Source organism: Sprattus sprattus (genome assembly GCF_963457725.1).
Source record: "Sprattus sprattus genome assembly, chromosome: 6".
Classification (NCBI taxonomy): Eukaryota; Metazoa; Chordata; class Actinopteri; order Clupeiformes; family Clupeidae; genus Sprattus; species Sprattus sprattus.
In genome coordinates this window covers 15202878-15216353 of record NC_137925.1, presented here as the reverse complement: position 1 = coordinate 15216353, position 13476 = coordinate 15202878, and the positions used below count along the sequence as shown (strand labels likewise).

Genomic DNA, 13476 nt, shown 5'->3' with positions numbered 1-13476 from the left:
CTCTCTCCTTCTCTGTCTTACGCTGTTTTTCTATTACATTCAAATCAAAACAAATGTCTTTATTGGCATCAATGAATGAGCTCTTTGATGCCACATCTACAGGTTTAAAAGATTGAAACTATGTAGAGTGTTCATATTATTAAATTAACATTTTGTAAGGTGTAGTATTACGTAATGAAAAATAAAGTTTCTCTCTCTTTCTCTCTCTCCTTCTCCCATTCCCTCTCTGTCACTCTTCAGTCAGATCACGCAATGCAGGGGCAGAGAAGAGAAGAGGAGGCGGTCACCTGCTGCGGCAACATGAGAAAGAGTCTGTTCACCTGAAATTTCACCGATTTAAGATTGTACGATGACACCTTACTTCCTGAGCCCGACCTGAACTCCACATCCCAGCTGCTCTGCACTTCCTGACTGCTGACCTTTCACATCTGCATATTACTGTTGTCAGTTATATCCAGCATGTGGACAGCAGAAGGATGCCAGAGCTAATCTCAATATGCATACTGCTATATTCATAATACTGGGTTTCATTTTCATAATTGTACAAAGGACATGTTGTAGGCATTAAATGAAAGTGGACAGGATAACAGAGTAAGATAAAGTGCTTGGATATTTGCCCTGAGTTTAATCCACCAGAGGGTCTGTAAACGTGAATGAGTGTAATGAATGAATGGTGTTTTGGCAAGCCTGCGCAGGTCTATAAAACAGCACTACATGGCACAAACTGCCTCTATATATCACCTCTGCTTCTGCAGGCCGCACTCACAGCTCCAGCCGTCACGCCTGTCAAGTGCCCTAATTTAACTGATTGGCTGACGGAGACCCCCTTGCTGCACTCCATTGGCCACGCACTCAAGCTTGTCCCGGATGGCGCCAAAACGCTCATCTGTAAGCAAGTCAGCTAAAGACTGGGAAAGCAAGCGAGTAATATTCACAACAAAGGCCTAATCATACAGGAAAAGTCCATGTAGTTTCAGAAGGCAAGTCAAGCATTTTATAGTCTTCAAGCTCTAGTTGCTTCCTCAGCTAACAGTGGGTTTGAGGTCACCTTATTGTTAACCTACACCTCTCTTACTGAAACAACCATAGACATTAGAATAGATATGTCTATAATTACAGTGCATGAAATGCCCTGTATTGTTATTCCTAGGCATTTTCTTCTTCTTCTTCTTATTCTTCTTACCTTTTTCTGCGATTAATTCAGCCCGAACCGCTTAACGTAGAAACTTCATTCAAACTTTGTCGCGTAGGTCTTGTAAAGGACACTTATGCTATGTATTTTTCACTTTTCTAAACTTTATACTTTTTAAGATATTAAATAAAAACGAATCGAAATGTTCCCATTGACTTACATTGGGCCATTATGACATCATAATAGGGTCTTAAAACTGGCTTGCACTTGTGCTTCACTGACAGCTGCGCCAAATCAAAGGAACCTCTTCTCTGTCCCTCTCAATTTAACTGTAACTAGGAACATTAAGACACCTTCCATTCTCTACTTTTTTTCTCTCCATCTCTCCATCTTTCTCTCTATCCCTCTCAGTCTACTTTCTCTCACACTCAATCTCTCTTCTTCACTCCATTTTTATCTCCTTTTTTCAATATTTTCACTCTCTTTTTCTCTTTCACTCTTCTTTCCTTCTTCCACTCATCTTTCCTTCTTCCACTCATCTTTCCTTCTTCCACTCTTCTTTCCTTCTTTCACTTTTCTTTCCTTTCTTCACTCTCCTTTCTTCTTTCCTTCTTTCACTCTTCTTTCCTTTTCTTCTTTCCTTCTTCAACTATTATTTCCTTCTTTCACTCTTCTTTCCTTTCTTCACTCTTCTTTCTTTTCTTCTTCCACTCTTCTTTCCTTTCTTCATTCTTCTTTCTTTTCTTCTTTCCTTCTTTCACTCTTCTTTCCTTCATCCTCTCTTCTCTTCTTTCTTCACTCTTCTATCCTTTCTTCTTTCCTTCTTCCACTCTTCTTTCCTTTCTTCTTTCCTTCTTTCGCTCTTCTTTCTTTTCTTCTTCCTTTCCTAACTTTTGCATTTCATGCACTGGTATTTCCTTCAGGAAATGCATTTTTTAGTTATACTTATTCTATGTCTATAATATAATAATTCTATGTCTATGGAAACAACAGCTTGCAAGTAAGGTGTGGGGGTTACTGAAGGCTCTAAGGGGGGGCTGTAAGGGGGGGGGGGGGGGTACTGAGGACTGACTGTGGGTTGTAGCTCCGGCTACAGTGGTGTATAGTGTACAAATACATGTCATGCCCACAGCTTATGTAACGGTCACTATCAAGAATCATCACGTCATTGACACACAAAGCCCATGGGTTTATTTATGTCCTATTCTGGCACAAGCTGGGTGATCATCTCTTAGCCTCTGGGGTGAATATGTCTGTAGAGGGTCAAGGGCAGGTCGGCTATCTGGTGTGGGCTGGGGGCTTTGGGTTGGGTAGCAGGGGCAGAGGTGAGGCCTCTGGGGGCAATGGTGGTAACAGTGCCGGGGGAAACGCTGAGGTGGTCGTTTCAAGGGGATGCCCTCTGGCACGCTGCCAAGCGGTGGCACCAGGTGGAGCTTATACCACATCATAAGAGTGCACAACACTTCCTGCTGGCAGCAGCACTGCATTATGGGAAATCAATAAACTGTATCTTTTTAATTTTACAAGCAGAACGCTTTCTGTTTCTCTAGATAGGCTACTTTCTCTATCTCTAGATGTTCTACTTTCCACTTTCCGAGCACACACACACACAGGCAGCTCGTCCTGTCGATATCCAGGCCGAGTCCCTCCTCCGCAAGGCTTCAGTGCTCCCTCACACCCACTCCGTATTCTCTCCTGAAAATTCACCCTAACCTCCAAGTGCCCAAACCCGCACCCATACACACCTCTGCAAACACTCACTTCTGCAACACACTCACACACACACACACCACAGGCACAATAACACACACCACACACAATACATCCACTGTCACACACACCTCACACGAAACTTCCACTATCACACACAGAACTCACACCCACTCCATGTTCTCAGCTTTAAACGCACCCTGACCTCCTAGACCTCAAACCCACACCCAACCACACCTCCGTCTGTCTCCACTCACCCCATGCAAACACACACAGTCCTGCAGGACACACACATACACCTCACCCACCACATACACTGTCTCAAACACCTCACACACACACACCATCTCTGACACCTTGTACACCAAATGTATCTAACACGTGTGTCTTTTAAACATGCAGTCTTACACAAAATGTATCAATACTCTCAGTGAGTTACAAATCATTTGTATGATAATAATTATTAAAATAATAATGCCTGAATTGTTAAACGGTACTTTACCGCCGCAGCCTTCCTACACATTAAAGCTAAGTACCAGTGCTAAATGCACTCTGCACCGTAGGTATGTGTGTATGTGTGAAAGTCTGTTTGTGTGTATGTGTGTGTGTGTGTATGTGTGTATGTGTGTATGTGTGTATGTGTGTATGTGTGTATGTGTGTATACGCGTGTATGTGTGTGTGTGTGTGTGTGTGTGTGTGTGTGTGTGTGTGTGTGCGTGTGTGTATGTATATGTGTATGTCTGTATGAGTGTGTGTAGGTATGTATGTATATGTGTATGTACTGTATATGTGTATGTATGTACAGTATGTGTGTTTGTATGTATGTATGTATGTATGTATGTATGTATGTATGTATGTATGTATGTATGTATGTATGTATGTATGTATGTATGTATGTATGTATGTATGTATGTATGTATGTATGTATGTATGTATGTATGTATGTATGTATGTATGTATGTATGTGTGTGTGTAGGTATGGCTGCTGCCTCCTCTCCCTATCAAGCAGTAAAGGCCATGATTCATTAAGACATTATGCTTACGGCTGAGTAACACGCCCATATAATGATTGACTGTCACCGTTGGATACGGAAACTAAAATTAGGCGTGTAGGTTCAGCGGAGGTGGACGGGAGAGGATGTTTATTACAACAGACATAAACACACACTCACACACACACACACACACACATACACAGGAAGAGAACACAGACATGCTGGATCAGTCAGGCTATCTGTCTCTCTCATGAAACAGTCTCTAACCCACACTAAGACCTAATTCAATAGGGAAACGAGCACCGTGAATGGCTTCGCCATCAACAACCACACAATACGAATATGCAGAGATACCTAGATTTGCTCATTTCATTGACACAAAGCAGGGTGCAATCAAGAATAGATGGGTATGGCAATCAAGTCATTCTTTATCAGCCAACACAATTATTCGAACATATCTTATTAACGTTTACACAGAATTATTCTACAATAGAGCAAACTACAAATATCACGAATGGAGTAGTTTACACCGTAAGAGACGGAGGCTCTCATGCGGGAGGTCTGCCCAACATGAAATCATTTCGAGGTCTCCCAGGAAAATATGTGGCTTTGAAGGAACTAATTTATACATACATTTATACACACATTTACACACACAATCTAATCCTTTTCTGTGCGCAGACAGAGCTCATTATTGCGCTGACCCACCCATGTTTGTGCTTTGAGTCTTGTGCTCATGTTATGAAATTGATTTGGCCAAATTCTTTAATTAAAAAGGTCATGCGCGGTGGTGTTAGGGCCCGCTGTCTAAGATACACACAATACCTCCTGAAACACACACTGTGTAAGATACACACTTACTAATGATCACTATCTCACGAAACACACTGTCTTAGATACACACTCATTAATTTACACTATCCCATGAAACACACTGTCTAACACACACTATCTAATAGACATACTCACTCTAGAACACAAGCCAATGCTGTAAAACACAATCTTTCTAATAATCTTCATAAACACATATTCTCTACCAGACACTCTCTAGCACAATTTCTGGAACACATCCTGCCTTACACACACACACTCACTAATACACTCTCTAAGAAGACCTGCAATCACCAGGTCTATTTGTAGTTTATGCAGTGACAGGTCTCTTCCCCATGGCTTGTCAACCTCCTCCCCTCCCAAACACACACACACTTACGCACGGATGCACACACACACACACACACACACACATACACGCTAATCTCACTTTCTCCTCCCACTATTCTTGTTGCTGTGGTAACCACTGGTGATTTGATGAGCATGGGTCTTCGGTAATTGAGGTTTGGTTGTAAGCCCTCATGTGTGCGTGCACACACACACACACACACACACACACACACACACACACACACACACACACACACACACACACACACACACACACACACACACATGCACCCATACATACACACATGCGCCCATACACACACACACACACACACACACACACACACACACACACACAATGTTAGATTCTGGTGTATTTCTCATGTACAGATCTTAAAGTGTAAGTTTGGCCCCGAATTCCTGTAAGGTTAATAGGTTACCATAAGTGTACCACATCATATGGTTCTCTATGAGAAACAGCTCCAGTGTCCATAAGATGTCTGCTTAGGCCCCTCTGTGTGTGTGCTGTGTGGCATTCCTCAAAGGCGCCCATTCTATCAGGCCCAAGGGAACTCTGCTCCACCAAGAACTCTGCTCCACCGGTACTTTAGATGCTTAGACTCAGAAAAGTACTTAGTGATATTTCTTGTCTGCTACAATAAATATCTTTGGCTCTGATCCAAACCACTTCAAGCTCCTTGATTGAGACTCCATTCTACAACCACCAAGACCACCTTTTGTGATTAGGGACAGTTAGTCTAAATATAGAAAAGAATCTTACAACATGCACCCATACACATACACACAGTGCACACAGTGCATTTATCCATCCATTCTGGTCTCCTGCTCTCCTCCCAGTCTCACCTCACTCTCACTTAGTCATCCATTCACAATTTAGTCCTCAACTCAGCACATTACATTTTCTTACAGTCATTTTCACATCAATATCATTATCCACTTTTTCAAAACGCTTCACACAGTGTGCTTTGCAAACACACACTACTGAGCAGATCAGTTCATCTTTGGTGCAAAATGAACTACTTCACCCAAAGTGACTCATTCAGCCATAACTACATCAAATGCTGTCAGCCAGCAAATACTCCAAATACAATGAACTAAAAAAACACAAACATTTTGAAGCACTAATAATGCATATATTATGTGTTGCCATAACCTCTGTTTTTTTTTTTTTTTTTTTTTTTACATTATTTAGTGTTGTATTGCAAAAAGAAGTCTGACTCCTCTTAACAGTATATACTGTAATACCAAGCACATGAATCTGAAATGCTGCAATATGTTTCATTCTACAAAATGTCTGTGGTCTCGAAGAATAAAAACTGTGTAGATGCTTTTCAGTTCAGTAAGTGAAACAACATGCTATCATTAGATGTCTACTGTAGCCCTAATGCTGATCCATGGTGTCTTCTGTATCTGGAGACAAATTCTTATGAATCTTGTACAATACTGTAGCTGCCACTATTGAGTGTGCTGAATTTACTGTGTGTGAATGGTGTTAGAGGTACTGTGGTTAGTGTTCCTACAAACAAGCAGCCGACCTGGATTGAATTCCTGGGCAATGGAGGATGCCTTTATTAGTCACTTGGGATAAGAGTATCTGCTAAGTACCAGACCTTTACGGTACTTTTCTGGAATTTTGGGTCACCGTTTCTCACTGAGCCCATGACTTACATTTACAGTAATAGTGGGAAAATCTCTTCTGCGAAAACTTTTCACTTCATACATGCACATTTCAGTGGAAGTACATCATGTCTCCATCTCTACTCCATCCATCCATCTATTCATCCCTCCATCCATCTATCAATCTATTCAGACGTGATGATTTTCTGCCTTTCTGCGATGCCAGCCCACATAGCTTCAGGCCTGTCAATTATTCATTCACAACTCTTCAATTCTCCAATCTCTCTCTGCATCACTCTCTCTCTCTCTCTGCATCACTCTTTCTCTCTGCATCTCTCTCTCTCTCTCTCTCTCTCTGCATCACTCTTTCTCTCTCTCCCCCAGCAATCCTCTGAGGTGGAGTAGGCCATACCTGTGAGAGGAGGTATTTCGTGGGGTCACGCAAGGGGTAGTTTATGTAAGACTGGAGGAGGGGCAGAGGGTAACAGATCTCTGGAGGAGGGGCAGAGGGTGGCAGGAAGCCTGTGTTGCCAGGGCTGTTTGTTGATCGAGTGTGTGTGTGTGTGTGTGTGTGTGTGTGTGTGTTTGTGTGTGTGATCATGTGATAAGTGATGATGCACTTGGGAGATAATGAGGCTCCTCTCACTCTCTGTGCGTTGTCTAGTCAGATCCAGTTAACACACCTGAGACACCAAGCTATACACACCCACAGCGAACACCAGAAGCTCACACAAACACACACACACACACACACACACACGCACAGAGATAAACATACATCCTGAGACCGCAAGCTAAACACCGGAGGAGGCTCAAGTCAGGGTGCTGAATTACATACAATAACATGTTTTATCTATACACACACACAGTACTATACGTACAATAACATGTTATAACTATATACACACACAGTACTGTACGTACAATAACATGTTATATCTATACACACACACAGTGCTGTACGTACAATAACATGTTATATCTATACACACACACAGTGCTGTACGTACAATAACATGTTATATGTATACACACACACAGTACTATACGTACAATAACATGTTATATGTATACACACACACACTACTGTACGTACAATACCATGTTATATCTATACACACACACAGTACTGTACGTACAATTACATGTTATATCTATACACACACACAGTGCTGTACGTACAATAACATGTTATATCTATACACACACAGTACTATACGTACAATAACATGTTATATGTATACACACACACACTACTGTACGTACAATAACATGTTATATCTATACACACACACAGTACTGTACGTACAATAACATGTTATATCTATACACAGACACAGTACTGTACATACAATAACATGTTATATCTATACACACACACAGTGCAGTACATACGGTTCCCCCCCTAGCCAACAAGCACTAAAGCAAACAACCTTCATCAATGGCCCTGCAGACGTAAGTAGTGCAATCGGTTGTTGGGGTGGCCCATGCCCTGCTCTGAGAGGACACACTGAGTAGCAGCGCTCCTGCTTCTGTCTACGGGAGACCAGAGGCCTTGTGTGATGATCAATAGGAGAAGGATTAGCTTCTGTTTAGTCATCTAAAATGCGTTAATCCCTCAGAGAAGCACTCAGAGAGCCAGGGAGATCTAGCAGGGGTATAGCAAAGAGAAGAAGAGCAGAAAGCAAGAAGAGTGTAAGCACTGAAATTATACTACACTTCCCTGATAGCAGCTGGAAGAAATCAGAACGAAAGGGAGAGAAGAAAGAAAGAAAGAACTAACACTAACACACACACACACTCATACACACATACACACACACACATACCTACACACATACACAAGTACACTGCAAATTTGTGGCACAGATTGGACCATTTGCCTTGCTAAGCATGTTCCACAGGTGTAGATCTTCAACGACAGGAACTCTGTCTTAAGTTACTTCCTGCTGATGGGTTGGACTCTGTACCTAAGGGGACCTGGAGCCATTGCAGAGGATTGTGGGAACAGGAAGTGGCTGGCGCCCGGCCAATCAGCTTCACTGGAACCCGGCCAATCAGCAGGTGAACTTCTGCTCTCACAGGTCACTCGATGCATTGACGCCTTGCAGTACTTTCTGCCAAGCAGCAGGTCCTTGCAGAGATAGCAGCTGCCTGTGGGACAGATTCAAGCTAGATCAGGGCCACATTAGGGCCACATCAGGGCCACATCAGGGCCAGATGAGTCAGAGTGATGCAAATGTTTTACTGTCTGGCCGAAGAAGATGGAGAGGATGTGTGCAGGGAAACGATCGCTACTCTAAAGATTTAGGGCTTATTGAGAAGAGTTTTATGGTTGAGGCTGCATAGTAGTTATCTCTCTCTCTCTCTTTCCCTTCCTCTCTCTCTCCCTCCCTCTCTTATTCTGTGTGTGTGTGTTGTGTATGCGTGCCTGATCACCAGGTCTCACATCAAGCACATGACTGAATTTTCTAATTGAACAGTTTGAACACTGAGAGAACACTTTCACCCTCCTCTGCTCTACAAATAGACCTGACATACCAGAGAGGGCTATACCCTCAAATTAAAACACAACCTAACTAAGCCACGAGGAAGATGACTGTGGACTTTTCTGGACACTGATGTTGATGTTGTAGTAGATTTAGGTGGTAGAGTGGTCTGTCACAGCCAGGTGTCTTTAAGTTAACCCCCAGGTATCTAGTTGGTTACAAATGTGATGCCTTATATGATATATTCCATTCGTAAATTTTGTCTATTACTCTTTCAGCATGTTGTGTGTGTTTAAGAGAGAGAGGGAAAGAGAGAGTGAGAGCGAGAGAGAGAGAGAGAGAGAGAGAGAGAGAGAGAGAGAGTGAGTGTGTGTGTGTGTTGTGTGTGTCCTTGGTGACACATAGGGACCAAGTTCTTGGCCCAGCCTCTGGGATGGGCGTAACCAATACTTCCTGTCTGTGAAGAGACACTTCCTGGTGGTTTTCAGGTGTAATCATTTAGATTCTGAAGGCAATTCTCAGTTCAGTTTCTCAGTTTCAGCTTCTCTTGAAAACAGTTAATGATTTAGACTTTTGCGTGTACATGCATACACACACACACACACACACACACACACACACACACACACACACACACACACACACACTATTATCAGGCACAAACAAAGACACACAGAAACAATCCCAATCAGTGCTGTCACGTTTTTGCCACCTGGTGAGCAGCACTGGCATAAATCAGATTCTTCTTAGGCTTTGAAATGGTCTCCATGACAACCAATTCCCCAGACATTGGAACTGAAATGCGGCATCTTGCCATCAAGGACATGAATAACACAGGCAGGCACACACACACACACACACACACACACACATACACACATACACCAGCCACCACTGGGACTGGAGCTCAAACAGCTGATCTATTAGTCCACAACCCACACATAATCACACACACACACGAAAAAAAACACACACAGTGGATCCATGTGCTTGGGTCTCTCTGAGCTCAGGACTAGTTCCCAGTCCACACAAACTATTGTGAGTCAATTTGATTCATCCCAATTAGCTGAGTTGCCCAACTCTACCACTCCCTGTCCTGTGCTCACATTCACACACAACTCCATCTCCCCACACCTGAGCACTGAATGTGTGTGTGTGTGTGTGTGTGTGTGTGTGTGTGTGTGTGTGTGTGTGTGTGTGTGTGTGTGTGTGTGTTTTCAGTTCATCATCAGGCTGACTGTGCAGAATCCATCAGCCAGTCAACGAAAACAGACACGCACACATCCACATAAACACCCATACAGCTGTTAAGCTGTTATTGAAGACAACAAGCAGCCATCTTACAACAGCATGACTTTTCATATATCTCTGGATGCACACTGTGCACCAACTCTAACTTTTACTTTATTTATGTAATGTGGGATTAGAATATGTCACTATTTTTACTGGGACTTTTGTGGGCACAGTTGCATCATTTAGCCTCTGCTTAGTACAAAACGGTTATAGATATTAGTCATAACTGAACTGAATGGCAAATTTGCAGTTCTATTGAGTGCAGAGTGTGTTCTTTATATAATTAAGGTTTACTATGAAATAAGTCTAGTCGGCCACCCCCTGTGACTCACAATCAGTATGTCACATCCTGTGTGGGGACTCTGGTGGTGCACCTGATTAATGCGTCCTCCTTGTCTCCTTGGCTCTTACAGTTGGACGACTGTTCAGAGGAGAGCTCTCAAAGAAACGCCAAGGGCACAGAGACACACTTGAGGCAAATCAAATGAAAAGCTCTTAAAAACTCTTGCAAAAGCCTGATAAGCCCCAATGATGCAATCAATGCTGTTTCTGCCACAGTTTGTATCACACTATAAAATATAGATTGTTTAAAGGGATAGTTCGGTTTTTAAGTCATGAAGTTGTATGGCATCTACATCACCAGTGTAATGCAATCCACGCTGATTTACCTCCGACAGCGTCCTGTGAGCAGAGTTCTCGTCCAGTTTTGGTCAAACCGAAAGTAGTCCGGCAGGTTTCTAGACCCAGGAAAATAAAACGTTTCTCTTCCCAAAACATTATGTGTTCAAAGGAGTGATATATTTGCATCCCAAAACCGTTGTAGTGGAAAAAGTCAAACCTCGTTATCACTTGGCCCTATTTTCAATACGCTCGATAATGCAATCTCTCAGCTAGAGTCTACCTGTTGATTCTCGAAAGTTGATTCGCGAAAGTTTGATTCACCAAAGTTGCCTGAGAGAACCGTCCATCACAGGAAAACGATGCTTTATGTCAATTTTATCAAATGTTGTCTCAGTTTTCATCGTTTTCCTGTGATGGACGTTTCTCTCAGGCAACTTTGGTGAATCAACTTTCGAGAATCAACTTCCGAGAATCAACAGGTAGACTCTAGCTGTGAGATTGCATTATCGAGCGTATTGAAAATAGGGCCAAGTGATAACGAGGTGTGACTTTTTCCACTACAACGGTTTTGGGATGCAAATATATCACTCTTTTGAACACATAATGTTTTGGGAAGAGAAACGTTTTATTTTCCTGGGTCTAGAAACCTGCCGGACTACTTTCGGTTTGACCAAAACTGGACGAGAACTCTGCTCACAGGACGCTGTCGGAGGTAAGTCAGCGTGGATTGCATTACACTGGTGATGTAGATGCCATACAACTTCATGTCTTAAAAACCGAACTATCCCTTTAAGTTAAAGGGATAATGTTAAATACTATTTGGCCTGATGTGATATCACAGAGCCTGGCGCCATGACCTGTGTCTCACTTGGCCTTTCAACCACCAGTAAATAAAACATCATAATGTGGCCAGGGTTCACAAAAAACATTGGCTCGCTACATGACAGCCTGTCTCTTCTCTTGGATCAGCAACCACTCTCCTCACTCTCTCACTATAAAACCACATTTTAATGCCCCTGATTCTAATGCCCCCTTCTAATGCCCTACGTTTCTTTCTAGCAATGACACGACCCTAGGTGCCTCTGTGACTACCTGCCCCCACCACCCCGGGACCAGCCTTTATAGTTATTTACGACTGGACAGCAGAGACTTGGCAGTGCCTGAGGCTGTGGTGACCGTGCCAAAGATACCCGTGTGATCCGATCCAGGAGCCAAAAGAAAAGTCTCTCTGCCACCTGCTCAGCATCCAGCTCATGGCTCATGGCTCATGGCTCGGGGATCAGGGATCAGTGCTCAGGGACAAGGCTAGTTCTGGACCAAAACAGAAGCCTGGTGTTTGAAAACTATTTTTCTTTAAGCCGCATCCTAGTTGTAAAGTCATGTTTTATAAATGTCAGAAGCGGGTTTCAGCTAGAACTTTTTGCATGTACTGCAGAAGCTACTGTACATGTACTGTATTTGGATCATTTGCATCTCAGACAACTTGTTAATGGATATTTTAGGGAGGATCTTTCACCTGTATTTATTCAGTGGACAGTCTTGTCCCTCATCTTTGGTGCAGATGTTGGCCTACATTTTATCCACCTGTTTGTCTGCTCACAATGTAACCTTTGACCTTAGTGATGCTACCATCTTCCCCTACCACTACAAGAGCTAAAATATCTTCAGTGACAAATACACATAGGGTTGCATGCGAACTGTTATGAACACAATGTCTGTTCAGAGTCTGAAAACAACAACTCAGTGTTTTTCACAAAACTGTCAACAGTTATGTCTTTTTGCAGTGGGGATACATAAATTACATTAAAAAAAAAACGTTAACCTCGTGATAAATGTTCTCTTATCTACTCCCGTGAGATTAAGTAGAGCCCCAGCACGGCCGTGACTGGGAAACGACGCGAGCCTGCCTCGTGTAGCACGGTGAAGTAGCGGGAAGGCAAGCCCTGGATCAATGCAACAGGACACCCGGGCAGATTGCACATGTTCTCCCTAGGGAATGGACGAATGAGGTCTACGGGTTTATTATATCGCTAATGGAGCTGTGGGGATAGCTGAGGCAGATTACAGGGGCGCCATTATATCGTGGATCGCAATAGTAGGACACACATTTGAAACACATGTTCATCAGGTGCTTGGCATAAAACTCTCTGATCAGAAAAAACGACACAAGCTACTCCTCTGATAGCAGCAGACTGCGGACAGATATTGACGGTAAGGGCCTGACCCAGTCCTTAGACAGGTGCTACCTGAGCCTGGTCGGAATGTTGCAGGCATGAAACGCACCAAAAAGTACTAGGCCTGCTTCAGCTTTTCGTCTCTTTACACCATTTAATTTCGTCTCTTTGCAACTGGGAATACTATTTATTATTGGGTCTCTTAAGAGGCTACGTTACATCGAAGATGTCTTTGTACAACATGTAGCCCTTACAAGACTGA

The 13476-nt window shown here is 42.9% G+C and overlaps 1 protein-coding gene across 4 annotated transcripts in view; it reads right to left on the bottom strand.

The window, feature by feature from the left end:
• Positions 1-13476, bottom strand: part of kcnc1a (potassium voltage-gated channel, Shaw-related subfamily, member 1a) — a 67627-nt gene that overhangs the window by 52326 nt on the left and 1825 nt on the right. The window lies entirely within an intron of this gene.